The following is a 24,662-nucleotide window of genomic DNA, read 5'->3' as shown; positions in this document are numbered from 1 at the left end:
TCTCCCCCAGGACTTGCCTGGTGGCTCAGATAGTGAAGAATCTGCCTGCAGTGTGGGAGACTCAGGTTCAATCCCTAGGTCAGGAAGGTCCCCTGGAAAAGGGCATGGCAACCCACCCCAGTATTCTTGCCTGAAGAATCCCATGGACAGAAGAGCCTGGCAGGCAATATCCATAGGCTCACAAAGTGTCAGACATGACTCCATGACTAACACTTTCACTTTCCCTTCTCCCTCATCCTTGAATGTACATTCCACTTGGCGTTCCCCGCTCCCTGAATCTGCTCCAAGGATACAACTTTGAAATAGAAATGTGTGCTGAGACTGTCAGGGCTGGGTATCTGACTGAACTCAAGTAAAGCCTCTATGTACAATTTTAGTATTTGGTGGGCAGGTGCAGAAATCTACTCATCTTGCAGTCATCCGAGAGAAGTATTTATGTTCCCTGGCTTGTTAAACTGGCCCCCTGTCAATCTGGAGTGGTCTGCCTCTTTCTTTGGGCTCTCTCTGCCCTCTGAGTGTGGATGCCAGTTTCAGATTATACCTAGGAAGCTCCTGAGGAGGTTGGGAAGCAACAGTGGCATAGCAATTTGATTAAATTCATATTGAACCTCTCATTTCATATCTCCTAAACACCGTTAAACATTTTTTTCTTCTCCTTGACTTTGTTGCATTCTCAGCTGTAATTCTTGGATCTTTATTTTTTCACTTTTCACTTCTACAATATAAAATATTCTTTCAATTGAAGCACCAAGGTCAAAATTTCCTTATAGCTTTCTTTACTCTCCTAAACTATGATTGCCTTTTAACTTTTTTATTTAATAGTTTAAAATGTATACCATTTTTACTTTAATATTTTAATGATAACATAGTTTCTTTAATATCTCTAAAATTATATCTATACTATTTTTTTTTTTTTTAGTTTTTCTTCTGTGAATCATTTTTTTTCGGTGGGTGGGAGGCTATATGTACTGAGTTTAATGTCTTTCTTTGTATGTTTATATTATCCTCAAATATTTCATGATTATTTCATGACTATTCAGCTTGAAGATGCATATGTTTTTTGACTTGTAATTTAATATGGCCTCTAATTATGCTGGTTCCCTTCATTGAAATTTTGGTAGGACAAAATGAATTCTATTCCCTAGTGAAATGGAGATGTAGTTCATTTACATGTCCACTCTTTCTGATGCTCATAATTTTAGACTTTGCTCTTCTTCTCCAACCTCGACACCAACAGTGGATGTCACTAGTTTCTACCCTTTAATTTTAGACAGTTCTAGATTTAACTCTGGAGTAAATGTAAGAGAGAACTATTTATTTTCCTCAATTCACACTTGGTGTCTTTGGAGTTGGAAGGTTTTATCTCAGGTTTTGTTTGATTATTTTTATGTCTTTCTTTTCCTTTCCTAAACAACATCAATTATTTTAAAAGAAATTAGCTTGCAGAGCTTTATTGTTTGATCATGCTACCAACAACTGATACATATGTGGAGAGCTGAAGAATCCTGGCTATCCCAGGAATTCTTAAAGCATTTCTTTAATTTTTTCCTGATTAATTTTGAAGATGCTCCAATTTCTTTGTATTTGCTGACTTTGTGCTTGAAGTTTATCAGCTGCTACTATCCCTTACTTTGAGTGTGTGTTCCTTTTCCCATCCTTTGCATTTTTTAAGAATTATTTAATTTAAGAATTATTTTTAAGAATTCTTTAATTCTTAATTCATACTTTTAAGAATTATTTAATTACATAATTTTATGACATTGTGATATATTTTAGTTTTCCATTCTTATCCAAACTTAAACCTTTTCATTTCAAATTTCATATGCTTCTGTGACATTAATATTGTTGAATACACCTTGGTAATTACTATTAAAAATGTATTTGTCTAATTTATTATGCTTATAAAATAATAGTTCATAGCTGACCCACTTTTCTAGGAAACAAAAAAAATTGTTTAACAGTAAGAGATAGCTTGTTTAATTTATCTAGGCATTTGCATTGATGTATTCCAACTTCGAAAAATTGTTCACTAAACAAAATATGATTAGGTTAAATTATCCATTTCAATTTTATCTCAAAGCTATTATCTCATATAACTTCAATTTGGTGAAGTGAAGCATCTCCATTAACAGCTTTCTGTGCAACTTCTTGGTTACCACTGCCTATTCCACTAGAAATATTAGTGGGTTTAATTATTTCTCTATAAACATAAACCTATGTTTATTGAATTTAATAAACACACACTACATTTAAGATGCCTATTTCAAATGGGTTTCATTTATACAAGTCCACTGAATTCTATGAAGAACTATGGCACAATATAGGTGCCATAAGGACAGTTCTGTAGAACTGAGTTAACAACATTGTTAGTGAAGCTCTATGAAAGTAGAGACTTAGTTTCTTGATGAATGTTTTAAATATTTAGTTAGTTGGGTTTTGATTAATTCAGAAATGTTATTAAGACATATCTAAACACCTTATTAAATCCAATCAAGGCTGATTTTTAAAAAATTGAGAAAGCAAGCATAATTAAAATCAGGGTACCCCCAAGAATATCATTTCTAACAGGTCTGGCACACTAAGACTATATTTTAACATGAGTAATCAACTCTTCTATTTTTCCTGTTGCACAATAAGAAAAAATAACTTTAATAATCTTTAAAATTTTTTTTAATCTAAAGGAATTTTTCATACTCTACATTTAATGTCACTTTCTGACCGCTTTGCTAACAGAAATAACCGTCAGGATAACTAATTATACTCATAAAATAGTTTCCATAGAGTTAAAATTTAAAAACATGCATTTCAGATAAAACTTAAAAAAGTAACATACTTTATTTAAACTTTTCTCTTTCACCTTGAAGCTTACCTGAAGTTTTATTCTTATCCTACATTTCATTAAAGCAACCTCTGTTATTTAAATTAAAATAGTGTTTTCACAAAAAGGGGCATAATAAACTGTGGGACCTCAGAGTAATCTAACCTATATCTAATTCTGTGTCTACTCTCTACCTTCTAAAATATAAAAGAAATCAGAAGAAATTTTGTGATTTCGAGTGTTAAGAGATGTTTGTGATCAAAGATGCCCAATAGATAATAGCCAGTTTCAAAGCTAAAAACAAAGGAATATTTTAAGAGGTTAAGTTTATACCTTATAGATAGATTTTGGTATTTTATTCCAATTAAAATTAATTTTCTACATTTGCAAAAATAAATAGAATTATGTCACACGTATTACATTGTTATATAGACATGGCAAGCTATGTTACTATACCAGAATTTAAACTTTCGTAATGTAGAGTTAGGCTCACCTGGTTGCTCAGCTGATAAAGAATCCACCTGTAATGCGTGAGACCTGGGTTTGATCCCTGGGTTGGGAAGATCACCTGGAGAAGGGAAAGGCTACCCACTCCAGTATTCTGGTCTGGAGAATTCCGTGGACTAAATAGTCCATGCAGTCACAAAGAGTCAGGCATGACTGACTTATACAGAAAGGTCACACTGTTTACATCAGATAATTTTATGCTGTTTGTAAAATAATCCCTGTCATTCTAATAGACACTGAATTGACCAACTTGGGCTATGCCACAACCACCAAGTTGTTAGCTTAGACAGGTTCAGTAGCAATCCATCACAAGATGAAGTGATTTGGAGCTGAACCTGGATAAGGGCATGATTCAGAAGATTAATATTGTCAAGATTGCAATAATCTTCAAATTTCCTATAGATAGGGACTATGTATACTATAGATATGACGAGCCGACTCATTGGAAAAGACACTGATGCTGGGAAAGATTGAAGGCAGGAGAAGAAGGAGGCAACAGAGAATGAGGTAGTTGGGTGGCATCACTGACTCAGTGGACATGAGTTTGAGCAAATTCCAGGAGATAGTGAAGGACAGGAAAGCCTGGCATGCTGCAATCCACGGGGTGGCAAAAAGTTGGACATAACTTAGCAACTAAACAATAGCATAGGAATTATCCTGTATAACATTTGTAGATAGGGATGCTTAAAGACCTGCTTGCATAAAGTAAAAAATCAAAACAGCTTCAGTATATAAACATGTGGACAAGGAGGTTTTCTTGCTTTGTGCCCAACTGACTTGGAACTCACAACTGAATCCTGGTCAGTTGTCATGCTGTCTATTAATAAAAGTGAGTATATGATCGAGGGTTTATTATACTAGGTAGGCATAGCAAATATCTCTGTAATTCTTACTGATTTCTTCTGTAATGGAACTGACTTGTGCCAAGCCTATACAGTGATATAGTGGAATACTATCATTGTCAGTAAGAATATGTAAATAAGTTCTATGATAATACTGGTATTTATTATCAAAATATTGGGAGATCAAATTAAAGTCTTTTAAAACTGTATTCTGATGGAAAATTACTGCCTAAGGAAAAACTGGCTTTAGCTAACCATCAGCTTGTTTCTATGATAAATATTCCTGTTCAAGTTTATCACATGGTACATAGATTAAGGAGGGAAATTGAGTAATTAAACAACACAAAAATATGAACATATATGTAATGACTCTATAGAATGGATTAATTTTTTCAGTCCAACCATTACCATACTAGCTCCCTGAAATGTTAAGCAAATGCAAAATGCTATTCCTTTTACTTTATCAGGTGCATAAATGCTATACTAAATGTAAATAACCAAGAAAATATTATCATGTATTTTGCAATAGAAGGCATTTAAGGGCCAGATTTAAATCAGTTAATTCAGGAAAGAATTAACTCAGTTGGTTGGGTTATGTAAACCCTGTATATTTCTAGGAAATACCTGTCTTTAGCCAGGGCCCTTTGCTGGTTCCTGAGATCTAAGCCCTTACCATATTATACTGGATAAGAGTGTTTTATCTCCCAGAGGCCTTTGCAACATTCACTACCATTTGTTTAATTAGTTTATGCTAACGGTATGCTTTAGGGTGAAATTCTCTCTTTGTATGCCTGAAACCTTGGGCTATGTAGTATCAGTTGATCAGAGAGTTTATGCTAACAATATAATTTATGAGTAATGTCTTTCTTTGCTCTGGGCAGCTGGAGTCTGAGCAGCTGAGGTCAGTTATACAGATGCATGCCTGTATGTTTGAATCTCAGTAAAACTCTGGATACTGAGACTTGGGAGTTCTTCCTTGGTTGGCAATGATTTACACATATTATAATACATCATTGCTATAAGAAACAAGTGAATTCATGAAATTCTAGGACAGGACATTTGGAAGCTTGTGCCTGGCTTCTCCTGGGCGTTGTTCTTCACACTTCTCCCTTTGCTGGAGTATATGCATACCTATATGTGTAATAACCTAGAATGAAGAGTATAATAGCTTTTCAGAGTTCTGAGAGTCCTTCTGGTGAATCATTGGTCCCAAAGCTGGTCTTGTGAAACCCCAACTTACAGCTCTTCTCTAATAATCTCTGATTAATGGCAGAACAATTGGCTCATATTTACAAAACATGTCTGTTCTTTGAGCTTTTTGGAATATAGTATCTAAACTAGAATTACCATCAGTTTTGCACTTAAAAGATTAAAATACAAAGCCATTGTTCTCCAGTAAAATAGATTTCAAAACACACACACACAAACAAGAGAATTAAATGTGTGGATAGCAGGGATTGATATAAATAGAAACTTTCAAGGTATGTCAATATATATAGTCAGCATATTTTAAAAGAATTTAGGTCCAGGTTATTGATAAAAATAAAAAAAAATCTGATTTAAGAAAATACATTACCAGGCCCTCAAGTAGCTCATGAGTAACTATTATTTTCAGCATTTCTTATTGCTAATATAATTTATTATTAGAGAAAATATTGTTGACCCTTAGAATAAAAATAATGTTAATTATCAAATTTAATGCAGAACATATGTCAGGTTCTGAGTTAAATTATTCACATCTCTTTTCATCATTTGTTCTAATCCTTGTTGTTGTCATTCAGTTGCTAAGTTGTATCTGACTGACTGTTTGTGACCCCATGGACTGCAGCACACCAGGCTTACCGGTCCTTTACAGTCTCCCAAATTTTGCTCTAACTCATGCCCATTGAGTCAGTGATGCCATCCAACCATTTCATTCTCTGTTGACCCCTTCTCCTCCTGCCCTCAATCTTCCCAGAATCTGGTTCTTTTCCAATGAGTTGGCTGTTCACGTCAAATGGCCAAAGTTTTGGAGCTTCAGCATGAGTCCTTCCAATGAATATTCAGGGTTGATGTCCTTTAGAATTGACCGATTTGATCTCCTTGCTGTCCAGGAGACTCTCAAGAGTCTTCTCCAGCACCACAATTTGAATGCATCAATTCTTTGATGCCCAGCCTTCTTTATTGTCCAACTCTCACATCCATACATGACTACTGGAAAAACCATAGCTTAGACTATACAGACTTTTGCCAGCAGAATGATATCTCTTTTCAATACACTGTCTAGGTTTGTCATAGCTTTTCTTCCAAGGAGCAAGAGTCCTTTAATATCATGGATGCAGTCACCATCCCTAGTGATTCTATCGCATACTTTTAGATGAAATAAAACATTCAGTATCTCTCTGAAGGCCATCTCACTAGTAACTTGTAAAGCTGAGCCTGTGATCTGTGTTTATTACACATGTGTGTTTGGACTCAGTGTAAGTAAGTATGTGGCAGTTGTGTAGGGTGTGTATGGATATAGTCATTCTACACAACCTAAATATTACTTCAATCAGAACAGTCTATACTAAAATTCATTTGAAAATACAGTATCCATCATAAATAACCTTGTGTGTCAAATCTGGCAATGAATTTAGTGACTTTTTTTAGAAGAAAAAGGATAAGTAAGACTACTTGAAAAATATATTTCAGTTCTTAATTCTCGACTACTAGGCAGATCTGTACTGGTGTATGTTTTTCAGTTTATGTACATGTGGATACACTTCACGTAGGTAGAATATACTTTTCTCCATATAAAATGAAGTAGAAAAGGGCTTTGGCTCTCACTAAGGGCATAACTCCTATTTATTTACTTATCTCTATTTATTAACTTATATATTTGTTGAAATAACATTTATTTGGAAACTATTATGGATATTATTTTGGCCACTGGAAATGCAGTGGTGAAATAAAAGTGATATCTGAGTTCTTGAAAATGAGTTTTGTAAAATATGTAAATATTAATTTATGTAGAAGAAGTATCAGTCAAGAGGGAGCGTCAAATATTTAAACTGAAAGCGAGGAACAGACAGTTTACTTGGAATAGAAAAGGATATGGAAGTTTTTAGTACTTAATAAGCCACCAAACATCTTTCTTTTTGCCATGTCATTTATACTAGACTTCATTGCCATCAGTTCAGTTCAGTCGCTCAGTTGGGCCCGACTCTGCAACATCATGGACTGGAACACGCCAGGCCTGCCTGTCCATCACTACCTCCCAGAGTTTACTCAAACTCATGCCCATTGAGTCGGTGATGCCATGAAACCATCTCATCCTCTGTTGTCCCCTTCTCCTCTAACCTTTAATCTTTCCCAGCATCGGGGTCTTTTCAAATGAGACAGCTCTTCGCATCAGGTGGCCAAAGTATTGGAGTTTCAGCTTCAACATCAGTCTGTCCAATACATTCAGGACTGATATCCTTTAGGATGGATGGGTTGGATCTCCTTGCTGTCCAAGAGACCATCAAGGGTTTTCTCCACACCACAGTTCAAAAGCATCAATTCTTCGGCGCTTAGCTTTCTTCATAGTCCAACTCTCACATCCATACGTGTCTACTGGAAAAACCATAGGCTTGACTAGATGGACATTTGTTGGCAAAGTAATGTCTCTGCTTTTCAATATGCTGTCTAGGTTGGTCATAACTTTCCTTCCAAGGAGAAAGCATCTTTATTTAGTGGCGGCAATCACCATATGCAGTGATTTTGGAGCCCGAAAAATAAAGTCAGGCACAGTTTCCACTGTTTCTCCATCTATTTGCCATGAAGTGATGGAACTGGATGCCATGACCTGTTTTCTGAATGTTGAGATTTAAGCCAACTTTTTCACTCCCCTCTTTCACTTTCATCAAGAGGCTCTTTAGTTCTTCTTCGTTTTCTGTCATAAGGAAGGTGCCTTCTGCATATCTGAGGTTATTGATATTTCTCCCAGAAACCTTGATTCCAGCTTATGCTTCACTCAGCCCAGCATTTCTCATGATGTACTCTGCATATAAATTAAATAAGCACAGTTACAATATACAGCCCTGACGTACTCCTTTCCCTATTTGGAACAATCTGTTCCATGTCCAGTTCTAACTGTTGCTTCCTGACCTGCATACAGATTTCTCAGGAGGCAGGTCAGGTGGTCTGGTATGCCCATCTCTTTAAGAATTTTCCACTGTTTGTTGTGATCCACACAGTCAAAGGCTTTGGCATAGTCAGTAAAGCAGAAGTAGATATATTTCTGGAACTCTCTTAGTTTTTTTATGATCCAGCGAATGTTGGCAATTTTATCTCTGGTTCCTCTGCCTTTTCTAAAACCAGCTTGAACATCTGGAAGTTCATGGTTCATGTATTATCGAAGACTGGCTTGGGGAATTTTGAGGATTACTTTATTATGGTGCGAAATGAGTGCAATTATGCTGTAGTTTGAGCATTCTTTAGTATCACCTTTCTTAGGGATTGGGATGAAAAATGACCCTTTCCAGTCCTGTGGCCACTGTTGAGTTTTCAAATTTGCTGGCATATTGAGTGCAGCACTTTCAGAGCATCATGCTTTAGGATTTGAAATAGCTTAACTGGGATTCCATCACCTCCACTAGCTTTGTTCATAGTGATGCTTCCTAAGGCCCACTTGACTTCACATTCCAGGATGCCTGGCTCTAGGTGAGTGATCACACCATAGTGATTAACTGGGTCATGAAGATCTTTTTTGTATAGTTCTGTGTATTCTTGCCACCTCTTCTTAATATCTTCTGCTTCTGTAAGGTCAATACAATTTCAGTCCTTTATTGTGCCCATCTTTGTATGAAATGTTCCCTTGGTATCTCTAATTTTCTTGAAGAGATCTCTAGTCTTTCCTATCCTATTGTTTTCGTCTATTTCCTTGCACTCATCACTGAGGACAGCTTTCTTCTCTCTCATTGCTGTATTTTGGAACTCTGCATTTAAGTGGATATATCTTCCTTTTCTCCTTTCCTTTTTGCTGCTCTTCTTTTCTCAGCCTCCTCAGACAGCCATTTTGCTTTTTTGCATTTCTTTTTCTTGGATATGGTCTTGTTCCCTGTCTACTGTACAATGTCACAAACCTCCATCCATAGTTCATCAAGCACTCTATCAGATCTAGTCCCTTAAATCTGTTTCTCATTCCACTGTATAATTGTTAGGAATTTGATTTAGGTCATACCTGAATGGTCTAATGGTTTTCACTACTTTCTTCAATTTAAGTCTGAATTTGGCAATAAGGAGTTCATGATCTGAGCCATAGTCAGCTCCCGGTCTTGTTTTTGCTGACTGCATAGAGCTTCTCCATCTTTGGCTGCAAAGAATATAATCAATCTGATTTCAGTGTCGACCATCTGGTGATGTTCATGTATAGAGTCTTCTCTTGTGTTCTTGGAAGAGGGTATTTGATATGACCAGTGCGTTCTCTTGACAGAATCCTGTTATACTTTGCCCTGCTTCATTCTGTACTCCAAGGCCAAATTTGCCTGTTATTCCAGGTGTTTCTTGACTTCCTACCTTTGCATTCCAGTCCCCTATAATGAAAAGGATATCTTTTTTGGGTGTTAGTTCTAGCAGGTCTTGTAGGTCTTTATACAAGTTCAACTTCAACTTTTCAGCATTACTGATTGGGACATAGACTTGGATTACCGTGATATTGAATGGTTTGCCTTGAAAATGAACAGAGATCACTCTGTCATTTTTGAGACTACATCCAAGTACTGCATTTCAGACTCTTTTGTTGACTATGATGACTACTCCATTTGTTCTATGGGATTCCTGCCCACAGTAGTAGATATATTGGTCATCTGAGTTAAATTCATCCATTCCAGTCTATTTTAGATGGCTGATCCCTAAAATGTCAACGTTCACTCGCTATCTCCTGATTGATCACTTCCAATTTGCCTTGATTCATGGACCTAACATTCCAGGTTCCTATGCAATATTGCTCTTTACATCGTTGAATCTTGCTTCTATCACCAGTCATATCCGCAACTGGGTGTTGTTTTTGCTTTGCCTCCGTCTCTTCATTTTTTCTGGAGTTATTTCTCCACTTATCTCCAGTAGCATATTGGACACCTACTGACCTAGGGAGTTCATCTTTCAGTGTCCTATCTTTTTGCCTTTTAATTCTGTTCATGGGGTTTTCAAGGCAGGAATACTGAAGTGGTTTACCCCATTCCCTTCTCCAGTGGGCCACATTTTGTCAGCAGTCTCCACCATGACCCATCCATTTTGGGTGACCCTACATTGCATGGCTCATAGTTTCATTGAGTTAAACAAGGCTTTGGTCCATGTGATTAGATGGGTTAGTTTTCTGTGATTGTGGTTCAGTGTGTTTGCCTTCTGGTGGAGAAGGATAAGAGGCTTATGAAAGCTTCCTGATGGGATAGACTGACTGAGGGGGATACTGAGTCTTGTACTGTGGGGCGGGTCCATACTCAGTATATCTTTATTCCAATTTTCTGTTGATGGGTGGAGCTGGGTTCCCTCCTTGCTATTTACCTGAGACCAAACTATGGTGCAGGTAATGAAGATAATGGTGACCTCCCTGAAAACATCCCAAAAGATCTCATAGCCATACTAACTTTTAAAGTCCAGGAGATTCTTATGAAGTATTTTAAACAGGTTAGGTGTTATATTAATAATTAATTTAGATTCATTCGTTTTCAAGTAAATACTGTCTTCCACATTCTAGAATAAGTGTTAGTGTCTAGAAATAAAAAGATGCAAACCAGGTGTTATTCCCCCAAGTACTATCAACCAGTCTTTATGGATAAGAACCTTTGAGAGACTGAACATGGAGAATGTCATTCAGGTCAAATCCAAGGTCAAGTTGCCACATATATATTTACTAAAGTTTTTTTTTTTTTTTTTTTTTCTTTTAAATAAGAGATTTCGCAGGAGGCAGGGTGCTTAGGGCTAATGCAGTGGGATGACCCTGAGGGATGGGATGGGGAGGGAGGTGGGAGGTGGGTTCAGGACAGCAGGACACATGTATACGTCTGGCTGATTCATGTCAATGTATGGCAGAAAGCACTACAATATTGTGAGGTAATTAGCCTCCAATTAAAATAAATAAATAAATTTAATAAATAAGACATCTCTAATATTCAATACCATTCAAAGGTAGATTTGCCTTTCTTATTTTTTTGGCCATGCTGTGTGGCTTATGAGATTAGTTCTCTGATCAGGGATTGAGCCAGGCCCTTGGCAGTGAGAGCACAGTCCTAACCACTGGATCATCAGGGAATTCTCTGGAGTTTCTTTCACTGTGTTCTTCCACAAGTTCAGGTTGGCTAATTGGAATACCTAAAGTAGTGTTTTATAGATTGAATATTAAGAAATTATTCACCCCTCTCTCTACTTCCCTTGGTTGTTGTTTTGCGCCAGTGCTTCCTGTTTCACTTAGGACAGTTAAAAATGTTTTGAAAAGTCAAAATATCTTTTAGTAGGGAAAATATATATAATGACTATCTCAAATATTATTTGATAACTGATATGAATTCATGGAAGAAGACAACTCAGGGGTTGTGGCTGTTTCTGATGTTTCCAGTTTGCATTCTGTGGCAAGTAAGTAATGGTTAAAACTTACTTTCAGGCAACTGATGAGTTTTTTATTGCCACACCCCATTAATGAATGGAAATTGAAGACTACCACAGAGGAAGAGAGTCAGGCAGAGAATATTGTCAGACTCAGCTTTGAAGTCAAAATTCTAGCTCTAACGATCAAGTTAGCTTATAATTTAAAGTGTCTGATTAAATAATTACAAGAGAAATGTTTCAACTTACAAAATCTAGACAATGATATCTCCTCTTGCTACACTAATTATAACTGCTATTTAAGGATTTCTCAAATATATGTCTCCAGATAATTACTTGCAGATACTGCCAAATTCAGAATATAACTGAAATTTGCTTTCTTAAATGGAGTAAAGATGGCTTTATGGGTTGCTTCCTACTTTTATTTTCACAAGGTCCTCAAAATTATGTTCTTCAAGGAGATAGGTTTTTCTAGCTGAGTCTTCTATGGATAAAATGTATTTTTTCTGTTTTCACTTAGCAAGGTCCATCCTTAGGAATTATATGACACAATTTAGCCAAACATACTATAGATTAGAACAAAAATATCTTGCTCTTTAACCAATCTGTCTATGTAATTCTTTGAATCCTTTCCATTTTTCCATTATTAGAGTTAAGTGCCTTTGTAACTACCTTTTCAAAAAAGGTAATGAACACCTGTGCCTGATCTGAATTATGAAAAATCTTATTTTCCTCATGAAACATGAAAAGCACAGTGGAATTCTGTTACAATAATAAGGATGAGTAGTTTAGATGAATCTTTTTTTTTTTTTTTAATGATCACTACAGGCCAGTGGTAAGATCATGAGGTGACGCCTGCTGTTGTTGAGTAAATGAAAATTATATGCTGCAAAGTTATTTGGGAGTAAAACACAAATGATAGGGATACCACCTAGTAAAAATATTAATTGAACATTTTTATTATAAGTAACTCAAAAGGTAAAGAAAAATTTTGATTTATCCATTCTATTACTGGATAGTGTCAAATTTTAAGTCATTCATTTGTGAAGAGGTATTTGAGTGGGCAAAGGAATCCCTTAGCAGAAATGGAGTAGCCATTATAGTCAACAAAAGAGTCCGAAATGCAGTACTTGGATGCAGTCTCAAAAACGACAGAATGATCTCTGTTCATTTCCAAGGGAAACATTTCAATATAATGGTAATCCAAGCCTATGCCCCAACCAGTAGCGCTGAAGAAGCTGAGGTTGAACGGTTCTATGAAGACCAATGAGACCTTTTAGAATTAACACCCCAAAAAGATGTCCTTTTCATTATAGGGAACTGGAATGCAAAAACAGGAAGTCAAAAAACACGTGGAGTAACAGGCAAATTTGGCCTTGGAGTACAGAATGAAGCAGGGCAAAGGCTAATAGAGTTTTGCCAAGAGAACACAACTGGTCATAGCAAACACCCACTTCCAACAACACAAGAGAAGACTCTACACATGGACATCACCAGATGGTCAACACAAAAATCAGATTGATTCTTTGCAGCCAAAGATGGAGAAGCTCTATACAGTCAGCAAAAACAAGACCAGGAGCTGACTGTGGCTCAGATCATGAACTCCTTATTGCCAAATTCAGACTTAAACTGAAGAGAGTAGGGATAACCACTAGACCATTCAGGTATGACCTAAATCAAATCCATTATGAATGTATAGTGGAAGTGAGAAATAGACTTAAGGGGCTAGATCTGATAGACAGAGCCTGATGAAGTATAGATGGAGGTTCGTGACATTGTACAGGAGACAGGGATCAAGACCATTCCCATAGAAAAGAAATGTACAAAGACAAAATGGTTGTCTGAGGAGGCCTTACAAATAGCTGTGAAACGAAGAGAAGCTAAAAGCAAAGGAGAAAAGGAAAGATATTCCTATTTGAATGCAGAGTTCCAAAGAATATCCAGGAGAGATAAGAAAGCCTTCCTCTGTGATCAATGCAAAGAAATAGAGGAAAATAATAGAATGGGAAATAGAATGGGAAGACTAGCGATCTCGTCAAGAAAATTAGAGATACCAAGGGAACATTTCATGCAAAGATAGGCTCAATAAAGGACAGAAATGGCATGGACCTAATCGAAGCAGAAGTTATTTAAGAAGAGGTGGCAAGAATACACAGAAGAACTGTACAAAAAAGATCTTCATGACCCAGATAATCACATGGCGTGATCACTCACCTAGAGCCAGACATCCTGGAATGTGAAACCAAGTGGGCCTTAGAAAGCATCATTAATTTTCATTAATTGACAGATAAAACAGATAATAACTAGCAAAATAGTATTGAACAGCACAGTAACAAGTATGATATAGAAAACCTGTAAAGAATTCCACTTTCAATAATTATTATTTTTCCTTATTTGCAAGCACATATGGAACATATGCATGTAGTAGATATGATGCAAATCTCAGCAATTTCATTGACAATTTATTACACATATTGTATTCTCTAACTACAGTGTAATTAAATTGGAAGTTAGTTTTCAAATAATGAATTAAAAAGCCAATATATTTGTAAATTAAAATAAAAATACTTAATTGAATTATATAATCTTGAATCATTAAATAATTTATCAAATATGAATTATAAATTTATATTTTAAAGCATTTTAAATCAGGCATACATGAAGGACTAATCAAAATTTATCATATATCATGCAAGTACAGTTTCAGTTTCACATTTATAGTACTAAAAGGCACTTGAAAAGCAGGTAAAAGTTAAATATTCTTGATCTGGCAGGCAGTTTCTAACACACACAAAAAAATGTTAGATGACTAAAGATTAAACTTAAAGTAAATTGAAGGAGTCTTTAGCAAATATTTAGCAAAAATTTAGCAAAGAATTAAGCAAAAATTCTGCTAAATTTCTTTAGCCAAAATAAATGAATTATGGAAAGAGGAAACAAAAGATTTGTTCTTTGGAAACTATCAAAATAGTTTTTTATTAAAAAAAATACTATTACAATCAAGCAAAAAAAAAGATCTTTGGTTAATTAGGAATGAAGAGAACTGATCTCATAAATCATATCTTCAACACATTAATTTAGGAGACCCTGAAAGCATTTCCATTTAAAATCAAGAAGATAATAAGATGATCTGTTTATTATCATTGTTTTGAAAGTCATAGTGATATAATAAGAAAAGGAAAATATAAAAATATTAAAAAGATGGAAGTAAAACTTGCATTATTTTCACACCATGTGATTATATAGAAAAAAATACGCTTAAAATTAATCAGTATACCAAAGATCTCAATGTATGGAATCAATTGCATTTCTATACAATAGAATATTAGCTCTCAAATATTAGAGTTGTAATTTTAAAATGTCACATTTTACTATTGCAAAAAAATCTATATGCAAAAGATCTATATTGCAAAAGATATATCTATATCCCAAGCCCCTCTGTCTGTGGGATTCTCTAGACAAGAATACTGGAGTGTGTTGCCATCCCATTCTCCAGAGGATCTTCCCAAATATATAGTATATAGAATTACACAAAAGAATTATAAAAACTTATACAATAGACATTTACTTAACTGTAAATCTTATTAAGTCTATAATTATTATAACCATAATTTGCCAATAAATCACTTGTAATAAGAGCATCAGACTCAAATTTATCAGGTGAGCTGTTATAACCTTTCAAGGAACAATTACCTGTTTTGTAAAATATCAATACATAAAATCTCATGTCCTGCTAAAACTAAAACACAAATTAATAAAATGTTATGTGAATTATGTTTCAAAAAGTGAAAAAAATAAATCCAGATAACTATAAGAACCTGAATTCTCTTTGTTGGAAACAAGGGGAAAGACATCTCTTCTGTTTACTATGAACTTCCCCATTGTCTCAGTGGTAAAGAAATCACTTCTAATGCAGAAGATACAAGAGATGCGGGTTGTTCCTGGGTCAAGAATATCCCCTGGAGTAGGAAGTGGCAACCCTCTCCAGTATTATTGCCTGTAATAATCTATGGACATAGGAGCATGGCCGGCTACAGTCCCTGGGGTTGCAGAGTTGGATATGACTTGCGTGTGCACACACACACCTCCCTTTACTTACAGCATTTATTTAGAAAACTTATTGTATCTTTTTGTTCTGTTCATTGGAAATTGTGTATCTCAAGGATCTGAAAGTCATTCATCAAGGAAAACAGTGCTCTCATCTCTTTATTTCTCTAGAAGGGTAACAGCCAAAATTTGTTGGCATCTAGCTCCAAGATGCAAAAATCCCTCCTCCCTAAGGATATGAGAATCTTATTTTTTTCTTTGGATAAACAATTAGCTAACACAGAAAACCACTTCAAATACCAAGTGCATTTAGGATGGTTTATGTCTGACAAATAGATCATGTGGTCAAGTCCTGTTATTTGAGGATTAGGTACTGTTTATCTTGAGAACGTGTATGAGGTGGGTTATATTTGCTTGCCTACATAAAGAAGGTGAGATTTCTTTCAGTCTTTGCAGTCCTTTTAGTGGATTATCTCTGAGGCAATCCACATCGTGGCTTAATGCTTATTCATTAATAAAATTATTTTCTCTCACATCTCTACTTGAGTGGAGAGGTTTTCTGGTTTGGAGGGAGACTGTTTGTAATTTTATTTCCCCAAAAATTCTGTTGATGAAGACTGTCTGGCAGCTATTGATCAAGACTAGTGAAAGATCTATGGCCACACCAGTCAGTTCAGAGACTCTCCATTATAACAAGTTCCCCTTCTGGCTCTCCACTCTTTTGGAATACTAGCTGGAGTAACCACCCTTTCCAAATTCAAGATTTTACTGTTGAATAAGCTTGGGTAATTTTGGCTCTAAAATCCCGTCAGAAATACCATATAGTTGGAAAATATGAGAGGCTAGTAATGGTACCTTCAGGTACTACTCTTAAAAAGTCAATATATGCCTGTCATATTTAAAATGAATATGTGGGAATTCAGTCTTGCACTAGCCAAGGGATTTTTTTAAAAATTCTGATGAATTAATGTTTTGTTGTATTTGGCAGTCCTCATCTCAAGCAAATATATTACTGGCATTTATAGAATGGTTATCATTCTAAGAAAAATGATTTGGGATAAACAGGAGAAAAGATTGAGGAAAATAGAAGAGGAAATATAAGAATTAATGGTGCTGTCCCTTTCACAGAACCTTCCTCCTCTTTTCTTTGCTGTCGCTGCTTCTCCTGCCTTTCCTTACCCCTACCTGCTCAGTCTGACTCCTGGGGAAGGGGAGGTGACGGTCTTTTAGTTGTTGGTTCCTTCACCTGTGTATTTTCATGTGAAAAGTGTGGAGGACACAACGTTAGTTCCTAATGTGCTCTGCGTGAGGACACAGGTTTCTGTTCCTGCTGCCTTAGCCCGAAGTTCATATATTAGATCTCCTTCCATCTCCTAGAGTCTTTTCTTATCCACACACCATGTAGCTAGGAAAAGAGATCTAATCAGGAACTAAGTATAACTTGGATAAACTGTTGTCCCTATGAAGGCAACAGGTTGGAGAGTTGTTACTCTCCCTATCTGTAAAAAAATCAATCAAACAAGGCATTAATCTGATAAATGTAAACACAGAAAGAGAGGAAAAAAGTGCTATATAATTAAATTCTGTTGTTGTTTTGTTGCGGCGCTAGGAAAACTAGGAAAACCAGCTCTGTTTGGATTCCCAGCAAATGCCCTGAGAAGCTACCCAGGCCTAAAGGTACCTCTGTTTCTATCTATGTGAATTACAGTTAATTGAGCCTAATATGAAATATTGACATAATATCTGGTTTAGCATTATTGAGAATTAATAAGATAATGTATGCAAATCTCCTGATATATTTTTGGCACTTAGCAGGCATTTATTTAATGATAGATCTTATTAAGGTTATAATTATCATAATCATAATTTGCCAATGAATCACTTATAATAAGAGCATCAGACTCAACATTTAATAAGTGAACTGCTTTAATCTGTCAAGGAACATATACATCACTGACATAAACAATTAAGTTATCTTTTATTGTGGAAATAAAACACTAATAAATCAAGTCTAATATCCAGCTAAAATTAAAATATACCACAATGATATTTTTTTTTATTTCAAAGATGCTTGGGGCCCGATAATTCACTGAGATATTAATTTGTGTTTTATTCTCCTTTGTGCTCTCCATACCCCATTGAAGTGGGTAGAGACACTGTTAGTTTCCTTGCCCCTTCCTTTTGTGTTGCAGGCTAGATAAGAGAAGCATGTATACAACTGTGTTCCTGATTTTTGAGTTCTAGATACTTGATGTTCCTGAGGGTATTTTGCTGATAGAGAAGAGAAACAGGTGGATGGCTTTTAAACTTGTGGAAAAAGGAGGGAAGCTCCCCTAAGATCCTGAATAGATGCTAACATGAAAAGTATGCTGTGACTGACATTCTTGAGACAGCAGGATGAGAGTTCATAAATATTAATGGCAGTGTCTGAGTGTGAACCTTAAGGAAACTGGAGCTTGGACTCCATGGCTCTTAGAACTGAAAAACCCAGGTCCTTATAATCTGGAAATTTAGCTTATGGAAAATGATGGAGCGATCAAGGAAAAAAATGCTCTTTCTTCAGTTTGTAATCACTGCTTAAGACTCCTTGATTCTTCTGTAAAGAGTCTCAACAATGACTGAGTGATTTTCCTAACAGGCTATACAGGTTCTGAGCTATGTTTAATCTGACTCAAAAATACAGGTTTATTTGATGTGTTATCTCTTGCATAATAATTGTTGGGTGTAAAGTTCACATAAAAGAGAGTTTAGTATTTTATTTTTTCTGGCAAGCCACTCTTTTTAAAATTTATTTTGCTGAAGTATGGTTGATATTAATGTTGTATTAATTTCTGCTGTACAGAAAAATGACTCATTTACACATATACACACATATATGTTTATTTTTCATTTCCTTTTCTATTATGGCTTAACACAGGATATTGAATATATTTCCCTGTGGTATACAGTAGGACCTCATTGTTTATCCATTCTATATTTAATAGTTTTCATCTGGCAATTCACTATTTTTCTTTAAGCTTTTTATTTTATATTGGGGTATAGTTGATTAGCTGTGTTGTGTTAGTTTTAGGTATACAGAAAAGGGATTCAGTCATACATATCCATGTATCTCTTCTTTTTCAAATTCTTTTCCCATTCAAGTTGTAACATAATATTGAGCAGAGTTCCCTGTGCTATACAGTAGGTCCTTGTTGCTTATCCATTTTATTTTTTTTTCCATTTATTTTTATTAGTTGGAGGCTAATTACTTTACAATATTGTAGTGGTTTTTGTCATACATTGACATGAATCAGCCATGGTGCTTATCCATTTAAAATATATCAGTGTATACATGTCAATCCCAAACTCCCTAACTGTTTCTCTTCCCCACCGCCCCCCCAATAGTTTAATATTTTAATATAACAATCTATCAACTAAAGATATCAAAGTACCAAAATAACCTTAAGTGTTGCAAAAAACAAATTTGACATTTCTTCTTGTTGCTCATGATATTTTTTTGTCTATCTTAGACAAGTCATGGCACTTCCATCTTAATCCTCCTATTTAACTGTAAATATAAGGAGCCCAACAGCTCAGCCAGGTTCTATGAAGAGCCCTCACTCTGTGCTACATGAGCCACATATTATAGGAAATTGAAGACCTGTATAAAAGACCATCTGAGCCTGTGATAATAACTTTTCCTGGGTCCAAAATGGGGGATAACATGGACTTGTCCTTTGATGCCACTGCCTTTTGTGCAACATCTATAAAAGCCTCTACTTAAAGTATTTGGTTTAAAAATTGATTCAATTGAATTAAACATCAAGGGGGAGAAAGAAGAAAGAAAATAGGTAAAGTATAAAATCCTCAAACTAACCTGAAATATATTCTGCAACAAAGATGTCATGCTGACGGGCTGGTTGATCAGAACAGACGTTTTGAGTTCAGTGATCCAGCAGCCCTTAGGAGTCCTGGGAGAGAGCTGCCAATTCTGAGAAATATTTTTTTTTTTTTCTGTTTGGCTTTACTGATTAGTTGGAACAGTATTGCCAAGGCCCAAATTTCAGTCACATCTCTATTGTCGCTCTGCCATTATAATGCTTATAAGGTGTGTCTCTTCCTAGTCTTACCACTGATGCTTACCTCCTCATAAGTTTCCTATGAGGAGGGACCACAGAAGTACCAGATTTCTGTTTTAAGAAAACCCTGGGGCTTCCAGCACAGCTGCTTCTCAAAGCTGTTGGTTTGCAGTATAAAAACTGATCCAGATGGTTTGTTCTCCATCTGTCTCGTGGCCTGCTCTTGCTCCTCCGATTAGAAGGTGCTAGTTAGCTCTGCTAGTATCTCTTCTTTTGCTGTTTTCTCAATAAGCGGACTTGCATGTTGAAGGTATTGCCTCTGACCAATCTAGCCCCTCTGCATTTGACCAGGGGAAAACATCATAATCAACACCAATAATAACATAAATTTCTCATCTATACAATGTACTCATCCTTATTCTCATTTTTTTGTACATAAGAGTATCTAGAAGCTTTTTTTGAAAAGTAATTTCAGTGCACGTGTGGATGGAGCATAAAGCAGATCCCTGAGTGACCCATGTACAAAAGTATGCATTACTTCTATTCCTGTCAACATACATAACTTAAAACAATATTTTAACTAGGTGATCCCTGATCACTTTAGTCAAGAATATGTCACTCTTCAGATAAACATCAGCTCTGAAAGAGTTTTCCTGAGAGCCTTACATCTGTTTTCTACAATTTACATTCAATCCATAGACAGTGAATGTTGAATTACTGAATGAATTGATTAATAACTAAATTCACTTATAATGTGTGGAAATGGAAGAGTTAGAAAATGGTAAATAGGATGGAAAACTTGTGTAAAGGAAACCAGTACATTTTATGCCACCAGAAGTTTCCTTTAAATAATGAAGAAAATACAGTAGGGACACAAAACAAAAATATTTTTAAATAACCTTGTGGCATAAACTAATTTTTTCAGGTAAACAGCTATAACATTTTAAATGGTCATCCTGATATATCACTGATTTTATATTAAGTGGACGATTTTAGGATATAAGGTGGAAAAATTGCATGGCAATGTTCACAGTCAACTCTTTGCAACACTAATTTATTCCAGAAAGCTCAAGCTGAAGAGGATTAATGCTGGTGTCTATATATAACTGCATTTCAAGAAACAGTGACTATTGTACAGTAGGTACAAAGCTGAGTCAGCATCTTCCCGTTCTGACTGATAATTTTTTTTTTTTTAATCCTGTTTATCTTCTCCCCTTGGAGCAGCTGAGGGATACATACACTTTTTATTAGGTAGAAAAGAAGTAATGGCTTCCTTAGTATCTGAGCTCAGCAGCAAAGAAGTCTGCAATTATAGCAAAAAGAAAAAGAAAGAAAAAAAAAAAACACAAGAAGCTTGCCCCAGTTTTACTCAGAAGCCTGCAACTTGTGTTCATTTTTTCATGAAAAGAGACAGTGAACTATATTCTCTATATGCAGTCTCTTGAGAAGGAATGATAAATCTGGCAGATACAATAGGCCAGCAGGAAAGTTAAGAGACCAGGAATTATAAGTAGCTAATTATGAGTATTCACTAGTTATTATCATTAAACCAGGTTTTGATTTCACAGAATGTCTCTTAAAAGAAGTGAGTTATTATAGAATTATATATTATCTAGCTCAATTTTTGTCCTTATTCATGATTTTTTTTTTTAATTCTACAGACTACTTGAGTCAGGGATGCACAAAAACAAAGATTAAAAAAAGGAGATCCATGTATTTTTCTTCTAACTAGAATTTTTGACTTGGAAAATACATAATGTGGCATAATTATTATCAAAACATTGGACTTTAGCACAACTTTATCAGTTGAAGAATGGATAGTAAGCAGCGACGGTTTTAATTATTATATAATATTGGAATGAAAGCTGACCATTTCTAGTCCTGTGGCCACTGTTGAGTTTTCTAAATTGGCTGGCATATTGAGTGCAGCACTTTCACAGCATCATCTTTTAGGATTTAAAATAGCTCAACTCGAATTCCATCACATCCACTAGCTTTGTTCATAGTGATGCTTCCTAAGGCCCACTTGACTTTGCATTCCAGGATGTCTGGCTCTAGGTGAGTGATCACACCATCATGTTTATCTGGGTCATGAAGATCTTTTTTGTACAGTTCTTCTGTGTATTCTTGCCACCTCTTCTTAATATCTTCTGCTTCTGTTAGGTGCATACTATTTCTGTCCTTTATTGAGCCCATCTTTGCATGAAATGTTCCCTTGGTATCTCTAATATTCTTGAAGATACTGCTCGTCTTTCCCATTCTATTGTTTTCCTCTATTTCTTTGCATTGATCACTGAGGAAGCCTTTCTTATCTCTCCTTGCTATTTTTTGTAACTCTGCATTTAGATGGGTATAGCTTTCCTTTTCTCCTTTCCCTTTCACTTCTCTTCTTTTCACAGCTATTTATAAGGCCTCCTCAGACAATCATTTTGTCTTCTTGCAGTTTTTTTTTCTTGGGGATGGTTTTGATCACTGTCTCCTCTACAATGTTGCAAACGTCTGTCCATAATTCTTGAGGCACTCTATCAGATCTAATCCCTTGAATCTATTTGTCACTTCTACTGTATAATATTAAAGGATTTGATTTAGATCATACCTGAATGGTGTAGTAGTTTCCCCTACTTTCTTTAATTGAAGCTGAATTTTCCAATAAGGATTTCATGATCTGAGCCACAATCAACTCCTCATCTTGTTTTTGCTCTCTGTATAGAGCTTCTCCATCTTTGGCTGCAAAGAATATAATCAATTTGATTTTAAGATTGACTATCTGGGGATGTCCATGTGTAGAATAGTCTCCTGTGTTGTTGGTAGAGGGTGTTTGCCAATGCGTTCTCTTGACAAAATTCCATTAGCCATTTTCCTGCTTCATTTTGTCCTCCAAGGCCAGCCTTGCCTGTTACTCCAGGTATCTCTTGTCTGACTGCTTTTGCATTACAGTCCCCTGTGATGAGAAGGACATCTCTTTTTGGTGTTAATTCTGTAAGGTCTTGTAGGGCTTTATAGAACCATTTGACTTCATCTTCTTTGACATTAGTGGTTCGGGCATCAACTTGGGTTGCTGTGATGTTGAACAGTTTACCTTGGAAACCAAGACCTTTCCGTTGATTTTGAGATTGCCCCCAAGTACTGCCTTTTGGACTCGTTTGTTGACTATGATAGTTACTTCATTTCTTCTAAGTGATTCTTGACCACAGCAGTACACATAATTTGTTGTTCACTCAGTCAGTCATTTCTGACTCTTTGTGACCCCATGGACTGCAACACAACAGGCTTCCCTGTCTTTTAGCATCTCCTGGAGCTTGCTCAAACTTATGTCCATTGAGTTGGTGATTCCATCCAACCATCTTGTCCTCTGTCACCCCCTTCTCCTCTTGCCTTCAATCTTTCCTAGAATCAGGGTCTTCTCTAATGAACTGGCTCTTCACATAAGGTGGACAAAGTATTGGAGCTTCAGCTTCAGCATCAGTCCTTCCAAAGAATGTTCAGAGTTGATTTTCCTTTAGACTGACCAGTTTGATCTCCTTGCAGTCAAGGGACTCTCAAGAGTCTTCTCCAACACCACTGTTTGAAAAGATCAATTCTTCGGCCCTCAGCCTTCTTTATGGTACAAATATCACATGGATATGTGGCTACTAGGAAAACCATAGCTTTGACTATACAGACCTTTGTTGGCAAAGTAATGTCTCTGCTTTTTAATATGCTGTCTAGGTTGGTCATTGCTTTTCTTCCAAGGAGCAAGCGTCTAATGACTGCAGTCACCATCTGCAGTGATTTTGGAGCCCAAGAAAATAAAGTCTGTCACTGTTTCAATTGTTTCCCCATCTATTTGCAATGAAGTGATGGGACAGGATGCCATGATCTTGGTTTTTTGAATGTTGAGTTTTAAGCCAAATTTTTCACTCTCCTCTTTCACCTTCATCTGCATCATCTGAATTAAATTTGCCCTTTCCCATCCATTTTAGTTCATTGATTCCTAAAATGTTGATATTCACTCTTCCACCTGCTATTTGGTCACTTCCAGTTTACCTCGACTTATGGAACTAACATTTCAGGTTCCCATGCAATATTGTTCTTTACAGCATCGATCTTTACTTTTGCCACCAGACATATCCACAACTGGGTGTCATTTCTGCTTTGGCTCAGCCTCTTCATTCCTTCTAGAGCTATTTCTCCACTGTTCTTCAGCAGGATATTTGACACCTACTGATGTGGGGGGCTCATTTCCTATGTATATATTTTATATATTATATTTATAAATTATATATATATATATGTCAGTCTCTAAGTAACCTACATAAATATATGTCTGACAAATAAGATGTTGGAAATATTTACCTTTTTAAAGTATTTAATGCTGCTTCATTTTTAAAGTTAAGGTTAATTATATCTAATTTAGGGTGTCTATAGTTCATTGTTTGTTTTTGTGTTTTTAAGGAAAGTGCACCTGTGATTGGTGTAGTGTATTTTCAGATAGCTCAATTCTACTCAGTGTTTCAAAATTAATCATATTGGTAATAAGTATGTAAATAAATTACTAGCACAAAGTCCACTTGAAATATATATATATACTGAAAGTGCTTTGCATGTATTCTCGCAATAGACATTATAAGCAGGCATATTTTGTGTGGTAAAAAAACAAAAGCCATTTTTCTATAAATATATTTATAAACTATGAATTTTTCTACTATAATTTAATTGTAAAGTAATAATATTAGAAATGTTTTAGCTGTAAAATGACTTTGCAAATTATGATATAAAATATGAGAGGCAGTCCAGGCTATATAGTTGCTCAAACTTGTCAGCAGGAATCTGAGCAACTTCCAGCTTTCTATTCTTCCCATTTCA

Source organism: Cervus elaphus, chromosome 13 (genome assembly GCF_910594005.1).
Source record: "Cervus elaphus chromosome 13, mCerEla1.1, whole genome shotgun sequence".
Classification (NCBI taxonomy): Eukaryota; Metazoa; Chordata; class Mammalia; order Artiodactyla; family Cervidae; genus Cervus; species Cervus elaphus.
This window is presented reverse-complemented; position numbering follows the sequence as displayed.